We start from the raw sequence: 5,746 nt of genomic DNA, 5'->3' as shown, positions 1-5,746 counted from the left end.
TACATATTTCATTAGTTACATATATTTTCTTTCTCTCAATTTTATTTTTTCTTTCCATAATTTTAATTTTTAAATTATTAATAAACTAAAATATTAATATTCCTTTGCATTATATAACTTTAAATTTTTATTTCCTTAATTATGTTATTTTTACTTACTTATTCAATTATCTATATATACATTTTATTTTCTACTTCTTTCTTCACTTTATTTTCATTAATTTCATTCTGTACAACAATTTACTATATGCCATTCTGTTTATAATTTCTTTTTTATTTTTTGTATTCATTGGTTATTATCTTGTTCTTTGTTCTTAGCCCTGATGAAGGCTAGAAATCCTGGATGAAACGTTGGCACTATTAAATAAGTCATTTCATCTTATTTGTGTTATATTCTGACCGCATCCCCTCCCCTCCCCCAACCATCTTCTCACATATATTATCCACGGTCAACTATCTTCTCATCGTTATTTAAAACTCCGTATAACCCAAAGATTTGGTGCCAACTTAATAATTAAAAAAATCTATACGACGGCAACTCAATAATGGTCTTGGGTTAGATACTTGATACGCTAGGAAGTAGTGTCTCCAGTGTAAGAAGGCAATGTGGTCGGAGCATGACAGATTATTCCTACAAAAATTAAGAAGACTGCAAAATAAGTAATTATTTGTCTCAGCCTGACCTGAACCTGGGACTCAGTGCCTTACAAACTCATCATAATAACATTACATACAACTATAACATCAAAAAAAATCAAAATAAATTATTGTACCAATAATAGTAAATAATAATTGAATATTTTGTACTTTGAGCTTGTAACCTAGAACTGTTAGGAAAGTTACATGAGTGAACATCCAGATATCCATGTTAGCAAAATAGTAATATTAATTATCAAAAAGTCTCTTCTTCTTGTACTGGAGCTATCTATCACTAAGTCCTTCCACCTGCAAAGTTTCATGTCATTCTCAAGCTAAGAATAGTGAGAGACCTTGAGGACTTCCTTCCCAGGAAGGTGTCGCTTACTGACCACACTAACACTCCGCAGTCCTTGGAATTCCAGCTGCGTGTCGCGTAGAAGCTGAGCGATCGACGGTAAGAGGTGTGTCCATTGTAACTGTCATTGATACTGGATGAACCGGCAAAAGAGTCGATTTATTTCTAATTATTTTATTTAATATATATTTAACACAGAGGTTTTCTTATATCGTTTCAATTTGCAGCCAAACTTCTGGTAACACCGTTACTTGTTTTACTATCTACTTTATCAGTCATCTTCACAAGGTTAAGTAGACGGTTTTTCAGATTCTTTGGACAAAATGTTCGAGTACCATATTATCGAACCCTATATTTCGTGCGTGGTAACCACACTATGATACAGGTACTGTATGTTACAGATTTTTTGTGTTGTAAAGGTGCTGTTTTGAAATGGTTGGTTTATTTCTATATTGACTGAATACTATAATGGATATGTAAATAAGATAATATTTAGATAAATAAATTCTGTCAAAGTAAAGTTTTTCTTTATTTTTTTAGATCGTTTGAGGAAACAGAATGAGGAACTCCGACCAAGGCTTTACTAATTCGGTTCAATGATAAGACTATTTGAAGAAGGTTAGCAGGATAATACGTTATATTCCGCAGTTCGTGTCCCGCCGCTAGCTGCGGAATAAAATTGTGTTAATAGAATGAAACTGCATTTTTCGTTCTTACTAATGTAATAATTAACAAATAAGTCAACAATAAGTCTGCAAAATAACAGTAGAAAACCAGTATAAATCCCTGGAAAATAACGGCTCCATCCAATGAGCACTTACTCAGCCTCCACTGGCAAAACAACATGCAAACGAATGTCAAAGGGTTTTCCTAAAAATACGTTAAGAATGGCGACAAATTAATCAGTGAATTAGCATATCACAACAGAAATGGAAAAGCATGGAAAAATTCTATTTTGTTCTGCAACAAATACAACTTCTACTAAATACTACTATGACATTATATAGTTACCATTAGTTAAAATTCAGAGTGTTGACGTCTGTCACGGATAGGGAATACTTAAAAATGTCTAAATTATTATTTATCGTCAATAAATTTGCCAAAAACATATTTTTTTACCAGATTTACAAATGACATAAATAAACAACCAAGAGTATTGTTTTGAAAGGTTGCAACCATGATATGAAAACATAATTTGGATTTTGAACAAAAATGTGCATTAAGTATTTAAAAAACTATCTGAACTAGGTATTAAAATAATTTAAAGCACTTAAAGAATACATTAATTTAATAAGAAAACTCATATATATTTTATTAACGGCCTTAAAAGAAAACTTCATTGTAAAATCTAAATATAACTAGAGCGAGATATTGACTGATGACCAGTGTACTGTTAAACCAGCTCTATTTTTGACCTATAATTTTATTGTCGGTAATGTGAAATATATATATAAAAATAGGCAATCTAATTAGTAATGCTTATAATATAATCAAATGAAGAAAAGAAAAATTGAAATTGTATGCCAAATAAATCATACCAAACTTTGAACTTGTATTTCCATCATTTACCAAGAATCCAAAAAATATTTGGTAATATATCGGATATAATAAAGGTAAGATATCGAAATAATAATAGCTACAAAAAATAAAGCAATCAAATTTCATGCATAACTATTGCATAGTAATTTATTTCTGTTTATAAATGTATTTATTTATTTTTAATCTCTCTATTTCTGGAATTAAAAAGCATCAAAAATATATCTATAAAAACTAAAAAATCAATGTTTGTTTATTACTTATTTTTAGCATGATACTCAGTAAAACAATAGCCCTTACCAATAAAAGTAATTTCATATGTACGTTAAAAAATAAAAAAATCTACATTAATAGAAGTAGGTAAATATTTATCTTCTAATTGCTTTGATTATTTGTATGATTTATCTAAGAACAGTATATTTAACTTGTAATAATTATTGAAATATACGATCAATTATTGAATTATGTAATTTTAATAATAAATAGTACTCACAAAAGCTGTCCATCTTCGTGGATAATAAAATCAGTAACCAGACTTCTTAGATAAAACCTGAAAAATCGTATTCTTATAAAAACTATAACAATGAAAAGTATGACAATATGGATTCCTCTTAGTTTTATTTATATTATTCAAAAATAATACAATCTTCTAAATTAGTTTACGTTTCGGGGCATGAATCCCCTTCTTATTTTTTTTTTAAATAAGATTTAAGTTTTATAAAAATCCTAAAACCACCGTATTTTATGTTAAACACAATTAATAAAAATTTCATAGGAACTTTTCTGATTTAAAATATTACAATTATAATATCTATACAGTGTCTTATAAGTCATTAGCAATTTTGAGGAGGTTAAAGCAGACCTCAAAAGAAACAAAAAAGTTATACAGGCAATGGCATGTTTTTTATTGAATAGGGAGCATTAATTTTTAAAAAATTAAAATTAGAAAACTCTAAATTTCAGCATAAAAAACTACACAATAGTTTCTCCAAAGACAAATTAATTTGTTTCTGTAAAAACCATTTCAAGCAGCTAAATAACCCAAAGTTTCATTTTTTTCGTAAAATCCTGATTTATTTGAACTTTATCAACCTCCAACTGGACAACGAATATTCCACTTTCAGCAAAACTTTCTTGTTTAACAAACTCCACATTAATTATGAGAATAAGTTCCAATATTTAAAAGCAAAACTTGAAAGCATTGGCAATTATCAATAAACTAAAGTGTCATTAATGATTTATATTTAATAATTGAGGCACTCAGTGATGAGAGCAAAAATGAAAACTTTCACTACGTTATAATGTTTGTTAATTACAATATTATACCTTAAACCTGAAGAACTTTAACCAACAATAATTTAATACTAAAATTGTCTCTTAAAGCGTATAAATGTCCACTTTTATTCAAAAATGTATAAAATCAGTCCTGAAAAACCCAGTGAAGCTGAAAACTTCAACTCATAATAAATTTCAGATACACAAGATATTATAATGATTTACACCACACTGCCTCAAATATCAGTTAAAATGTGTCTCTTAAGTTAATACGAACAGAATATATTTTTTTTAAATAATTTAATCCACAATTAGCTGTTATTTTACCTGACTAAACATTAAAAATCTTTTGTTACCTTGGCTATAGCAGGAATACTCAATATATATACAGGAACATTCAGCTAGGCCACCAACATTTATGTGCGGTTATTAAGTGGGCACTGACTGACTTTTTCATGCCACAAGGACTTTCATAAAAAAAACTTAAAATAAATAAGTAACTAATATACAGTTACCTAATTATTAATTTAAATATTTGAGAAAAAAAGATGTAATGAATGAATGAAATCGTCAATTTATAAAAGAAATCAAGAAATTTCACTAACACAGTTATTAACATTCGTACTTAGTGTTCCCTTTAGATTAAAAAAAATTATAATCCAATCAAAGAAAATTATATTGTTATAGTTATATTTTCCTTTTCTTTCGTTGTACTAAAATAGAATCTTTCTAAAACCAGCTTGAATCGGAATTTAATTCAAATGATCAAAAATCAAACCCATAAATTTTAATATTAAAAATACTTTATTGAACATAGAAAATACTTTAAAATGTCCAAAAAGAAAACATAAAACTTCTTAAAATTTGTAATTAATTCAGAATTATATAAAAATATTACTTGTGATAGTGGTTCAAGTCAAGCGAATATTTGCAAACTCATCAAACCCGTAAAAAACACGATCTTTGACTACACTGCACATCATTAATGAAAAAACATTGTTAATAAACTTATCACCAGTTAATAACATACAACTAATAAGAATACTACTAAAGATTAAAACATAACGATACGGTTATAAGGCCAGACTTACTGAGGTTGGCCGCGAAACTAGTTGCTTCGACAATTCTACCAACTATTATAAAATAAAAACATAACTCCGAGTATTAATATTATTGCTGGGAAACTTTTTTTTAAAAAACATTACAACATCAAAAGCGTAAGTGGAAAATTATTTTAAATGGAAAATTAGTTTAAATTATCAAACTAATATTATGAAAATATAAACCGTCGTTTAAGGCGGGAAATACAAATAGCCCATAACTGAGAACAGCCACTAAGTACTCTCTCTACCTCTGATGTTATTTAAGCAACAGAATGATTTTTAACTAACGCAGTTATGTTATTACCACTTTTAATTCTAGCAGGATGACAAGGGAATTCATAAATAATAAATATTTTTCATTTAAGTATACAACATTTATTAATAACAACACAGTGATAACAATTATACACATTTAATTGATAAACTTTATTTTACTGTCTTGTTTATTTCTATATTGTTACCAATTTAATTTACAAAAATAGTATAAAACAGCATCACAATGAATAGGTATGGATCTCTTACAAAATGTTCATATTAACATATCTATAAAAGTTTTTTTCTTTACAAATAAGAAAATTCCAAATTTGCTAAAAAACATATTTTTTTGCCAGATTTACAAATGACATAAATAAACAACCAAGAGTATTGTTTTGAAAGGTTGCAAACATGATATGAAAACATAGTTTGGATTTTGAACAAAAATGTGCATTAAGTATTTAAAAAACTAAGTGAACTAGATATTAAAATAATTTAAAGCACTTAAAGAATACATTAATTTAATAATAACACTCATATATATTTTATTAACGGCCTTAAAAGAAAACTTCATTGTAAAAATC

At 27.4% G+C, this 5,746-nt stretch overlaps 1 long non-coding RNA gene across 1 annotated transcript; it reads right to left on the bottom strand.

Annotated features, from left to right (window-relative positions):
* Window positions 1–1,462: 1,462 nt before the first annotated feature.
* On the bottom strand, window positions 1,463–5,738 carry LOC106692276 (uncharacterized). The gene is made up of 3 exons (XR_001344936.3): window positions 4,703–5,738; window positions 3,023–3,079; window positions 1,463–1,659 (listed from the first exon to the last, which is right to left on the bottom strand). It is a non-coding gene; the product is annotated as an uncharacterized lncRNA (long non-coding RNA).
* Between the last annotated feature and the right edge of the window lie 8 nt (window positions 5,739–5,746).

This window comes from Halyomorpha halys, unplaced genomic scaffold (assembly GCF_000696795.3).
Source record: "Halyomorpha halys isolate HHAL.00 unplaced genomic scaffold, Hhal_1.1 Scaffold11215.1, whole genome shotgun sequence".
Lineage (NCBI taxonomy): Eukaryota > Metazoa > Arthropoda > Insecta > Hemiptera > Pentatomidae > Halyomorpha > Halyomorpha halys.
The sequence above is the reverse complement of the archived record's forward strand: the minus strand, read 5'-3'. Positions and strand labels throughout refer to the sequence as shown.